This window comes from Halichoerus grypus, chromosome 13 (genome assembly GCF_964656455.1).
Source record: "Halichoerus grypus chromosome 13, mHalGry1.hap1.1, whole genome shotgun sequence".
Taxonomy (NCBI): domain Eukaryota; kingdom Metazoa; phylum Chordata; class Mammalia; order Carnivora; family Phocidae; genus Halichoerus; species Halichoerus grypus.
Window position 1 is genome coordinate 36,340,511 of NC_135724.1, and position 13,237 is coordinate 36,353,747.

The 13,237-nt window shown below is 44.5% G+C and overlaps 1 protein-coding gene and 1 long non-coding RNA gene across 2 annotated transcripts in view; both read left to right on the plus strand.

Annotated features, from left to right (window-relative positions):
* Nucleotides 1-13,237, plus strand: part of LOC118533873 (zinc finger and SCAN domain-containing protein 30) — a 508,183-nt gene that overhangs the window by 69,432 nt on the left and 425,514 nt on the right. The gene's annotated exons all lie outside the window — the stretch shown is intronic.
* LOC118533885 (uncharacterized) overlaps nucleotides 1-13,237 on the plus strand; it is an 82,643-nt gene that overhangs the window by 41,842 nt on the left and 27,564 nt on the right. The window lies entirely within an intron of this gene.

Consider the following 13,237-nt stretch of genomic DNA (forward strand, 5'->3'; position numbering starts at 1 on the left):
TCATCTGTGTGCTGGTTCCCCCGTGCCCTTGACAATGAGTAGTTAACCCACTCCTTCAGCTGCTTCAGCTCCCCCTGTGGTCCCAGCCCTCCTGACTCCTTTACTGCCTACAGAGGGTAGGTGGGGGGTCCGTGATGTTCGGGGATGTCTGTCCATTTTCACAGGCCCACTGACTGCTCCTTCCCCCAACCCAGTGGTTACCCATCCTCCAGAGTGCCCAACCCCTGAACCACAGCCAGCTTTCTAGACAGTAGGTGGGTGCATCATCAGGTTTTTCTGTCTCTACAAGGGTCTTTCACTTTCTCTTTTTCAATATGTTTGGACTTCCACGGGCATCCGATGGCTATATATTTTGCCAGCAAATGTATATTCTTCTGATCTGGTTTACTTCTGGGACTGTCTCAACAGGCTGAGATTTGTTGTTGGGTGTGTGTGTGTGTGTGTGTGTGTGTGTGTGTGTGTGTGTGTAACTAAGGAGCCACAGGCCGGGAAAGCAATTTGCTGCCTCCAATTCTTTATCCTGTAAAGATACGTGGCAAGGAAGCTATTCTTTTTTAATTGAAGTATAATTGACATAGAATATCCTATTAGTTTCGGGTGATTTGATATTTTTATACATTGCAAAATGACCCCCACAATAAGTCTAGTTAGCACCTGTCACCGTACGAAGTTATTATAATATTATTGACTGTATTCCCTATGCGGTACATCTCCATGCCTCAATATTTTATAACTAAAGGTTGTACCTCTTCATCCCCTTCACCTGTTTTGTTCCCAGCCCCCAACTCTCCCCACTCTGATAACCAACAGTTTGTTTCTTGTTTCTATGACTCTGTTTGTTTTGTTTGTTCATTTGTTTTGTTTTTTAGATTCCACATAGAAGTGAAATCACATGATATTTGTGTTTCTATGTCTGACTTATTTCACTTAGCATAATACTCTCTGGGGCCATCCATGTTGTCACAAATGGCCAGATTTCATTCTTTTTTATGGAAGTAATATTCCTTTATGTATATATGTATATATACCACAACTTTTTTTAAATTAACGTATGCTGTATTATTAGTTTCAGAGGTAGAATTTAGTGATTCATCAGTTGTATACAACACCCAATGCTCATTATTCAAATGCCCTCCTTAATGTCCAGCACCCAGTTTACCCCATCTCCCACCCACTTACCCTCCATATGCCATAGCTTCTTTATCCATGTGTCTATGGATGGACACTTGGGCTGCTTCCCATATCTGGACTATTGCAAATAATGCAGTGAACATGGGGTTGCATATATCTCTTCAAATTGGTGTTTTCATTTTCTGTGGAGCAATTCCCCAGAAGTGAAATTACTGGATCACACAGTAGTGCTATTTTAATTTTTTGAGGCAAGAAAGCCATTCTTGGCTGTGTGTTCTCACTGGCGTGGCCTGGGATTGGAGCATCCAGGGGTCTTGGCCGGTGGGTGGTCCCAAGCAAGGCTGTGAAAGCATTCTCTCACCTGCAGACCAGTCCTGCCATTATCTGAGGCTTTTCTGGAAGCCAGGCTCTCTGTGCTCCATGCTTCATTGCTAGTTTATCATCCCATGTGATCCTCACCACAGCTCTGTGAGGTAGGTGTTGGCAATCCCATCTTCCAGAAAAGGAAACTGAAAGGGTAGATACAGTGTCTCCGGCCATGACAGGGGGTTGCAGCCCAGGTCTGCTGGCCCCAGCCCGCCCAGACTCGATACCAGTCAGCTGTCTCACCTCCCAGCAGCACACCGACAGCCTTACCGTGTGAGGCCGGTTTTACTATAGTGCAGAGCACTAGTGTTTCAAATAACAAATAGGTTGTCCAATGCAAGCACATGATATGGTTACAAAATCATCTTTATGTAGCTGCAAGCCCCGATCTAATTTCTCTCCCTCAGGTAACACGAACCCGCTCTACCCTCTGTCCCCTAATAGAACTTGAGGGTTTAGATTTCTGCTTTTGTCCAACATACCCCAACCCTCAGACCCCAGAGCCCACCCATCCTTAGGAACTCAGACTGAGCCAGCTCTCATGATGGTCCTCTTGGCCTCCCCCTCAGGTCTCCCAAAGTCTTTCTGGGATCGTCTCTTATCCACCCCCATCGGAGCACATTCTTGCTCCTTCTTCCAAGGGTGTGATGGTGCCAGAGAGTTAAGCTGGCTGCAAATCCTCCCTGGTGAGGTCATGGCTCAAAGCTTCTGTTCACCAAGCAGGAGCTGAACCTGGAAACACATGGACGCATTCAATCAGGCCCTGACAACAGTTGTTGTGAGTGTGAGAGGGATCCTGCGTGAAAACTTCAAATGCCATTTGCTGGGATGGGAATTTTGTCTGACAGGGTCTCCAGGGAGCCCAGGAGGGGCTGGGGTGGTGGGGAAAAGAGCAGGAGTCTGATGCACATCAGCCTTGTAACCCTGGAGACCCATGGGGTTGGTATATTCAGCAAACACAGAAGCCTTCTTTCCTCTGTTACATTTATTTCTTCTAATGTGTTACTATTTGACACCATAGTTATTATACTTTGAAAAAAAAAGGAGTATTACATTTGAAAGGGGAATTCAGCAGTTCTGTAGTGGAAGGGGAATGGAAAATGATGTTGGCAGAAGAAAATCTCCACTTAAAATTTGGCAGGTGCCGTTGAAGATGGCTGTCCTGATATTGCCACGATGCTTCTTTCCTGATGCTCTGATAGAGGGAATTGAGATGGTCCAGTTCTTTTATTCTTTGTGTCAGAGGAGTGGGAGCTAATTATAAAATATCATTCAATATACTCTGTTGAAGGATGACAGCCACTATGTTTTCCCCTTCTCAAAATGCAGAAGCGACTGATCCATTTCATCGTCTGGCCTGGCTGTGTAAAGTCTATCACGTTCGGAATGCTAACTGTTATGTTTCTTAGAGCAACTTCCCTTTGATAAAGTTTTTCCAAATAGTGGATGATGCATCCTATGCTTTTAACGATGTGACATGCAGCAGAAAGAGATAAACTGGGCCAGAAAGAGTCTACTTCCTGCCCTCCCGACCCTGAGACTAAATGCTCCGGGGTAATTCTGTTTCGGAGTCCTTGAGGGGAGGGGGCACCACTTTCCCCAAAACTCCAGGCTGGCCCCAGAGTTTGTAAACTAATGCTCGCAGCTATTTGATAAGGGGTGAGAAAGAACCCCTTCCTTTGTACCCTGGGCATGGTGTGGGAAGAGGAAGATGGACCTAAGGGTCAGCTAGTACCTGACATGGTAATGAAAAGGCCCACAGAAAACATTTATTCCCTTCTCATGTTACACTGTTTTGTTTCTGGAAATTATCATTAATCATTGGGAAGTGTGTGTGTGTGTGTGTGTGTGTGTGTGTGTGTGTGTGTGTTGAGTGTATGGGCATTACTGCCCAAAGACTGTCGCAGGGAACTGAGGGAAAATGGAGCAGGGGGCTTCCCTGGCAAAGCCATGCGTGGTGGCCCGGGTGTAGGTGGAGAGCAGGAGGGGAGGAGCTGAAGGCCATGGGGAGCCGAGAAGCGCACAACAAGGCATCCGCCATGTGGCTGGATGGAGCAGGGCCTGTGTGAGACCAACACCGCCTCTCTCAAAACAGGATGAACAGTGAGCTCTGGTTGGTGGGGCCAATATACAGTTGTCACAGATTCTAACAAGGTTTAATGAAGGATTGATTGTTCTAGATGTACCCGTTGGTTGTGATTTTGTGATTGGTCAGCAGGCATTTTCCCCCAAAACCCATGCTATTAAAAAAGTGAGTTAATCTAATAAGTAACTACTTAAGGGAGAAGTCCCACCCCACCTGTGGCAGATCATCATTTGGAAATGTTGGAGTGTGGTGAGGTAAAGCCTTAAAAGACTTCAAGTTATGATGGAATATTGTGAGGGAGTTTTTATGCTTTGAACTAGGAAACACTGACAACAAATTTAAATCTCATTCATAGGATTTATTAAGAACTTTATTCTAGGGCTAGTAGTCCAGTAATGGAATGGTCACCCATTCACACGAGATAGACATTCCAAATATTTCACAGTTGAGTGGGACACGAGCAGCAACCACTTAGCCAGCCAGTCAGCACGGAGTGCTTTGCCATATGACCACTCTCAGTTGCCAACTGTGGGAGGACTGATGGCTTTGTGGGAGGAGAATGCAAAGCCTCCGGGACAACAGGACGCACTTGAGGAGCTCAGGGAAAGAGCTTTTTTCCCCAATATGTATGGAAGTATTTTAATATTTTGGTGATCTGAATGCCCATACTATTGCATACCATCTTGGCCCAGCTTCCTTTCCTTCTTTCCTTCCTACCTTCCTTCCTTCCTTCCTTCCTTCCTTCCATCCATCCATCCATCCATCCGTCTACCTACCCACCCATTCATTCACCCATACACTCAGTATTCCATCCAGCTATTCAACAAGCATATCGTGGGACGTTTCCTTGGGGGATATGTGTCAGAGTGGATCTACCGATGAGTTGGAATGACTCCTATCCCTGGGGAGCTCACAAGTTATTCTTGTTACTTGTGGGAAGGACGTGTTTTAGCTGCTGCATTGTGGTGATAGTGAGATGTCATAGAATAACAGATTAAATAAATTTACAAAATTTCACAGAGACTATGTTTATCATTTTGTATTTTTGAAAGAAAGTTTGTATCTTCTTGCTCGTTCTACAAACAAAGACACTGAGATACAAAACACTTATGTGACAGCCACGGGGGGCAGAGCCAGGAATCTGGCCAGTGGATTTTTCTTCAAGGGTGGAAACACTTTGTTAAGTGATTGTGGTTTCAAAGTATGGATTCTATTCCTATCTTAGCATTGACATTGTCTGACAAACTGGACAGCCAGGAATGGATGATCTGGTTTATTGTGGTTGAGGTGATACTCTGACTCTGCGATTAGCCAGTGTTTGGCTTTCTGCTGGTTTGATAGAGTAAGAAGGAAGGAGGAGTCTATTGAAATTCAGGAGTCCCCGTAGTTGGAATAATAAATTTTCATATAAAATACAATTAATTCGTCACCCTCAAATGAATCAAGTGCTTCCTCATTTTCTTTCAAGAACCTATTGAATCAAGACAAATGTCCCATTGTTCCCACTGGAGTTTACTATCTTCCTTTTCATGAAACCAGTATGAGTGCTTACTTTTCAGTCATGTAGATCTTTCTGTACCTGACTCTGACAAACTCTGATAAAGGGACTGCCTTTGGCTTTGAGGGTGAATGGAGAAACATATTGTTGTTGTTGAATGAAAGAATACCTCCCAGAGGTTGGTTAAGTTTGAGTCAATTTTTAAGCTGTCGTAAGGAACAGCCTATAGGGTATTTGTAAGAGGAAAGTAAGATTTACTGTCCTTCTCTCTTCCCTGAACATCACTGAAGGTTTTGGCTAGAGGAGAAGTAACTGCAAGATGCATGACCTATCCTCAGGAGATTTATGACCAGGGTCTGCCCGGCAGTGATTTAAGCTAAAAGCACCTGGTTGAAAAGCATGAGAGTTCACCACTCTTGGGTTATTGGTCATTCAAAGGGTGAAACAATAACCAAGAATTATTACCCCCCAATCACATCTGCTTGAAATGGGTCAGCACCTCCTGCACCCAGAGCAAGGGCAGGTATATCCTTCTACCAAAAATCAAATAGGCTCGTCTATTGTTTATGATGGCTAAAACCGCAGGAGGCTCTGTGAACAGAATAGATTGTTCATGCACAAATGATCAGAGGTTTTCATATGCCTGTCAGAGATGTTAACTGAGAAGGGGTCCTGGGGAGCCTGCCCTTGACCCTGCAGGCCAAGAGTGGACCCTGGGTAGGGAGGGGCTGGGAAAGGGAGCTAGAGCATCATGGTCTGGTCCTGGAAAGCAGCATCTGAAAGAGGCAGAGCCAGACTTAAGAAGGGGATGATTAGACAGGCCCTGTCTGCTGCATGTATGTGGCCTCCTGGCCACCTCAGGCCTCTCTGGTCCCTACCTGTCCCTTGTTCTCAGGAGGTCCTGGTCAACTCCCCACATTCTGCTGACCTCCTCCACGCAGAGTCCCATAAAGTTGGGGCTTCCTACATTTATAACCCTAGAAGGAATCAGAAAGCCTGCACAGCACTTTAGCTATTACAAAGAGCTCGTATCAGCTGTCTATTGCTGAATTAAAAACCACCCCAAAATTTAGAGGCTTAAAACAACCATGTTACTTGCCAATGATTCTGTGTTTAAGAAAGTGAAAAGTGGCACCAAGAGCCAACAGCTGGTAGTTGTTTGAGTTGAGAAACCCTCCAGGGAGGCAGAACCACATCATTTCTACTGGAAGCAATTTTCATGGCATAGAAACATAAGCAGATTTCAAAAGCCATTCTTTGACCGTGATGGAGTAAGACAGAGATAAGACTATTTTGTGACCATGCCTGAAACGATACAGAGACGAGGACATCCTGCAACTCAAAAATAATGAAACATCTCCCTCTTCCAGCTAATACAAATTACCACTGATAACTTTCATCCCACTTTAATCCTCCTGCTTTGTAGATAAAAATTACCAAGAGATCCAGTCACCAACTTGCCCCTACTTTCTGACAGCACCTGATCAAAAACTCTGCCTCTGCTTCTCTAACCCCTTCATGAAATCACCCAGCCCAGAAGACATCCAAATCCTATAATAAGGTCCACCCAACTTTCCCTTCCTGGTTCCTCTGGTGTACACTCTCCCTTTCTGCCGCACGTTTAAATAAAGCTAACTTTGTTTGACTACAAGTGTGTTTCTAGTGGTCTTTGATATGTGGGTCAGTAATTTGGGCTGGGCTCAGCTGGCTGGTTCTTCTGCACCTGGAGCCTCTTATTATATGGCTACAATAACCTGGCAGCTCAATGAGGATGGGATGGTCTAGGATGGCCTCACTCACATGGCTGGTGGTTGGGCTGGCTGACCACTAAGCCACACATCTCCAGCAGGCTAATTCTGGTAAACTTAAGTGGTACTAGAAGGCAGCCCCAATGCAAAATATGTTTTAAGCCTCTGCTCAAAGTATGTTTGCTAATGCGCCATCAAAGCAAGTCACACGGCTAATCCCAGAATTAGTGTGGGAGGGGACCACCAAGGGTATAGATACAAGAAGGGATTGGAGGCCCACTTCTCTAGTGCTGAACACATGGTTTCATTCAATTCTCACAAACGAAGACACTGTTATCCTAGTTTTACTGATGAGAAAATTCATATTTAGAGATGTTTGAGCCTTGACTAAGGCCATGAAGCTAATAAATATCAGGGCCAAAGCCAACACCAGATCACTGAGTCATACTTCAGAGTTTCTCTCCCCAGACCCTCACTGTGGATTTGCCATTTGGATACAGATGTATTGTCACTTTGGTTACACAGGGCCCTTCAGGTACGTTTTGTGACTGATTTCTTTCATTTAGCATAATGTTTTCAGGTTCATCCGTTCCTTCTTATGGCCAAGTAATATTTCATTGTATGAATATACCACTTTTTTGCTTATTCATTCATTAGGTGATGGGCATTTGGGTTGAAGTTTCTTCCCCCAGAAGGAAAAAGGTCAGGGAGTTAAATTATGAACTTGATATAAGAAATTCATGCCAACCCATTTATGCATTTTACTGGGGCAATTGGATAGTGAGGCTTAAACATCTCAATCACAAACTGCCTTCTCTCCTCTGTGTTGAGGAAGAAAAGACGCATGTCCCAGGTTGCAAGGATAGAGTGGGAGAGTCATGAAGGGCCCCAGTGCACTGAGCCTCTCCCAGAACCGTCTGAGCGGTCTTGCTACCATGTTGAGAGGTTCCCCCACAGGACCCTGTCTGAGGCCAGGGCTCTTATGTAGGGCACAAATTTATTGCTGAAGCATCTGGACACAGCTTATTTTATCAATCAGGAATTTCTTATGTCACCAGATCATCAACTACTGCCCTAACACAGCTGGGAAAAGGATCCCTAAAAATACAGATTTGACCAATTTCTGATTTTTTTAGTTAAACAGAAAAGGCCTAGGGTGAGGGTTGAAAAGGAGGAGAGGAAATTATCTTTCTCCACAGCTACTCTACGGCAGACAGCAGGATGTGTGGGGTGCCTGGGACAACTAGAAGGGCTACAGAAAGTAGATTTGGTTCTTAGAAGAAGGCCACGCAAAACAAAACAATGGTGCATTTAGAAACATGTTGCCGGAACTGATTGTAAAAGGCAGCAATGAAAATGGTTGTCAGGATGTGTTCTGTGACCTGCCCCAGCTGCACAGGGGGTTGGGGGGGGTGGGTGGGATGGGCACGGGAGTCTGCCTGCCCCCCACAGAGTTCCCCAGGGGCATCTGAGGGCGCCCAGAAATCCACCCTCTTCACAGAGCCCTGGGTGGTCTGAGCACCCCAGAACAGAAACACTATCCTAGAAGCCACCTTTATTCTCTCCTGATGACAATGTTCATTTCTTAAGGTGGACGTCACAGGAGAAAGGAGACTGCTCTGGAGTCTTTGGGAGACGAATGGATTAGTTCTCCCCTAACTGGAAAATTTAATTGACCAGCACATTCTACATCACACCCATGCCCATTTAGGTCAATGAAAGGAATACTGTAGTATCAGTTCAACTTGTTTGAGTTGAGAGACCCTCCAGGGAGGCAGAACCGCATCATTTCTACTGGAAACCAGTGGATATTCACAGGTTGCCGACGTTACGTTGTATTAGTCAGGGTTCCTCTATAGAGCCGATAGGATATATATATAAAGAGATTTTATTATAAGGAATTGGCTAATGTGATTATGGAGGCTGCATCTAAGTCTGAAGTAGGAGACAGGATGGTGGACCATGCAGCTTCCAGGCCAAGTCTGAATCCAAAGGCAGAAGTCCCCCAGCTCAGACAGGTAGAGAGAGAGAGTGAGTGTGAATTCTCCATTACTCAGCCTTTTAGCTCTATTCAGGCCTTAATGGGATTAGATGAGGCCCACCCAAATTGGGGAGGCAGTTGGGGTTACTCAAGCCTCCTGATTCAAATGCTAATCTCATCCAGAAACACCCTTAGCCACACACACAGAAGAATTTTTAACTGAACCTCTAGGCATCCCATAACCCAGTTAAATTGACACATAAAATGAACCAGTCCATATGCTTTTTCACATTTTAAAATAAAAAGGGACCTAAATGTATTCTATTACTCTTAATTAAACTTGGTGAAGGACCCCTAAGTCAAAAGGTCTTTAAAAAGATACCTCATTACCCAGTATTTTCTTGGGTTTGCTAGCTTCGTGCCCTTCCTCTGTCCCACCATCACTACCCTGTATTGTAACACTGAGGCTTCTTGACATGCTTTGGTTATCAGACTGTGACTACCCAAAGCCGGAAATCTGGTCTATGTTGTTTATCCAGTACTGTCAGCCTGAGATGGTGCCTGCCACATGGAAGGTGCACAATAAATTTTTTTTTTTAATTGAACTTGGTATGTGGCCCATGATCCTGGTATGTTGAGTTGGCTTCCCCAGCCCCCACCAAATCTCTGACAGAACAGCCTTATGGCATTGTGTAAACTTGGTTTGACAAATTAATACGAAATACTAAGAGAAATTATTGACATTTTTATGACAGGGAAAGCATTAGAATGAAGGGAGACTATAAAAATTGTAGCAAATGACTAATAGAAGGGGCTCCAGTTAATAAACAATCTTTCATTTGTTTTATTCTGGTGAATTGTGGTAGCAGCTGCTGATTTACAACAGGCTGGTTCTGACCAAATCTAGCTCAGCTTGTGATAAAGAAAAAGAACTCAACATTAGACACAAAATACGGATCTTTTTTTCTTTTTTTTCCCCCCACCAAATGTCATTGAGGCATTTAGAACAATGTTAAAATACCTTTCATGGATGATTTTTCTCCAGTAAATTTTTAATCACACCAAATATGCCATAAACAAAATGCAGTTATTTCCTCTATAATTAAATTGACTAAACTCACAAGTTCATCACATTAATTAAAAGAGCAATCACCCAGTTGTAAAATTGCAAATAGCTGGCTTCCTCTTGGGCTTCAGATGGTAGCTTTTATTAGTTCACATATTTAAACATACAGGCTATTGTCTGCCTTGAACTGTTTCGGATTTGTTAATTTTGCAACAAATCCTTTGTTAGAAAAAAGTGGAAATTTAAGTAAAATCTGGCCTTTGTCTGAAGCCCACGGTCAGACCTGGTATAGCAGTTTTTTTTTTGTCAAATGCCAGCTATGTCCCTATAAATAAAGCTAGTTACCAACTTCAAAGTAATAGATAACCTTGAGCTTTCAGAGAAAAAAGTATGTTGATTCTAATCCGTTTTAAGCCTGGATATAAATGATTTCAAGACATCATGGTGCAAAAACCCAATATTCCCAAATACTGATTATATTTGACTCTATAGACCCAGTGATAATACAACATAATTAAACACGTGGGGCACAAGTGTCTTTGAAATACATTATCTGCAGGGTGGATAAAGAGAAAAGAAATGGGATTCCTTTTTTTTTTTTTAATGGGATTTTTAAAAATGTAAATCTGGCTTGAAAATGTTTGGCTAAATCATTCTCTTATCACTCTCTCAAATCCCACATGAAGTCCGTTTTCATAGACTCAGATTTGGAAGCCGTTGAGTCTAATTCCCGACTCAGTTCTGGAATCTGCTCTGTGTTGCTCTAAGCTCAGGCAACCTCTCCAGACAGCCCTTCCCTCTGCGTGAAGGGCGGAGTGCTGGAAGCGGCGTCCTTGGCGTTATTAGAGATGTAAACCATGTCCCTGTAGTTTTCCAGAATCATCAGTCCTTGTTCGACCCGGTTTCTGGAATACAGAAAAAGCCCTCTCCTCCTGGAAATAACCCGCATTCTGCAACTGTGGCTCATATTACTCATTTCTTAGACTTCTCTCCATTCTGGATACCATAACCCTGGCTGACTCAAACTTGTCAATACTAGTTTGTTTGTTTTATTTATTTATTTATTTATTTATTTATTTATTTATTTAGGTCAATACTAGTTTTAAAATGCAAATCACAAATTCAGCTCTACAAAATTTATTGAGTACCATGTACCAGGTATCTGCTAGGACTTGGACATTATAAATAATTTATTCATCGGGGCGCCTGGGTGGCTCAGTTGGTTAAGCAGCTGCCTTCGGCTCAGGTCATGATCTCAGGGTCCTGAGATTGAGCCCCGCATAGGGCTCCTTGCTCAGCTGGGAGCCTGCTTCTCCCTCTCCCTCTACCTGCTACTCCACCTGCTTGTGCTCTCTCTCTCTCTCTCTCTCTCTGTCAAATAAATAAATAAATAATCTTTAAAAATAAATAAATAAATAATTTATTCACGTATCCAACAATAACCCTGTTCTCCAGTGGTTTCTAGTTGGGAATAGAATAATCCTGTACCTCTCTGCACACGTCTCTTTCTGCCCCACCCCATCTCCCTCTCTAGGGGAAGTTGCACCTGTGGTTGGGTAGGTCCCAGAGTAGTCAATGGGCCATATTTTAGTGGAGAACTAGCTGGCTGAGCCTTAAAATATCACCACCCTTTGCGGTACCCTCTCCACCTTCCTGTTTTATAACCACGGTGAGACTTGGGGCCTAGTGACTGGCTAGCTACCTGTTGTTTCCACGTGCAGTGTCTACTCTGGTGAGTGGACTCTGCCCACTTGGGTTCTCTCCATCTCCCTCTGTCTCTCTGCCTCTCTCTGTCTCTACCCTGGAGGTGGAGGTGGCAGAAGTAAGAGTCTCACTTTGACTTCAAGCCAAAACTGCCCCTTCCAACTTAATTATCCTAGTGGGTTCTACTTTGTGGATCAAGGCATTGGTTCAGATTTAATCATGACACTTTATCCTCATTCTGCTAGTGTTCTTTACACACAGATTCCTCAGTTCAGGCCCCATGAAGAGAAGGCAGGAGGAGAAGCATGATACAGGCATTTCTGGGGCCCTCCCTCTGCCTAATTCCACCAGATGAACATCGGAACTTCACCCAGAAATCCCAACACTCACAAATCAGACCAGACGTGATTTTATATGTGTGTGTGTGTGTGTGTGTGTGTGTGTGTGTATAACATCTCCATAAGAGCAGAACAAAAACATGGAGTTTTGTGGGTGGGAAATTGGAGGTAGAGGTGGGGGTGGTAAGGCAAGGGGCAGGAAGGACTGGAACTTTCCGCAGGTGCGGCCGGAAGACTATGGAGAGAGATGCAGCCTAAGAGGGGATGGGAGAAGTACAGAGAATGCAGAGATCTCCTGTTTGGTTGACACTGCAGGAGAGAGTAGGGAGGTGAATGCTGGAAGGAGGGCCTAGCCAAGATACGGAGAGCTCTGTCAGGCAAGGTTTTGCACGTGATTTGGTAGGCAGTCCGGAGCTACCGGAGGTTGGGGTGTACAGATATGGAAGTGGCCCCTGCACATACAGGGACAGAGCTGCCTAAAGGGGCCGGGGAGGGCTGGGCACCGCGAGGCCAAGGAGGCGGCGCTCAAGCATTGCACCGTCATGGCCGCCCATGGGGCGGGCGGTGCAGCCTCAGCGGCCTGCTCTCTGGAGAGCTTGCTACAAACCCGGCTTGGACTCATCTTGTTCAGCTGCCACATCAAACTCTTCGTTGACATGGGGCCTGGCACTGACTGAGATCACCAGGTCCTTTTTTCACAGCAATTCTTTCAAGTCTCCCCACACTCACAATTTATGAGTGATTTGGAGAATGTCTGTGTAAAACCTGACCTTCCTCCTTTTGAAAATTAATCTTTTTTAGTGTTCACTTGACTCCCAAGATAATTCTAAATCTTCCCTCTGTTGTCTAGCACTCTCTCTCTTCTTCCCAGCTCTGTTTTGTTGGAAAATTGAAGAACCATCAAAGTTTTGTTGAAAATGTTGACAAGGTAAGAGCAAAGACAGGCCCCTGCGGCTCTCACTGAAAGCCCCACGAATAGCACTGAAGGCACGGACCACCTGAGCGCAGGAACAGTGCTTCCCGGGAGGCACAGCCAGCCGTCAGCCCTCACGCGCCCCTCACATGCCCCTCGGCATTAATCATTTCATTCCATAAAGACCTCACCGTCATCGAAGACTGTGTATTCCCCTGGCCGGAGGACTTCCTAGTGCCGGTGTGATGTGACACAGTCATTCTGCTGCTGCTTATTTTTATTTTAAAGATATTTTCTTTTTTTTAATTTTTAAAAGATTTTTTTAAAAGTAATCTCTACAACCAATGCAGGGCTCGAACTGAGAACTCTGAGATCAAGAGTCGCACGCTCCACCGACTGAGCCAGC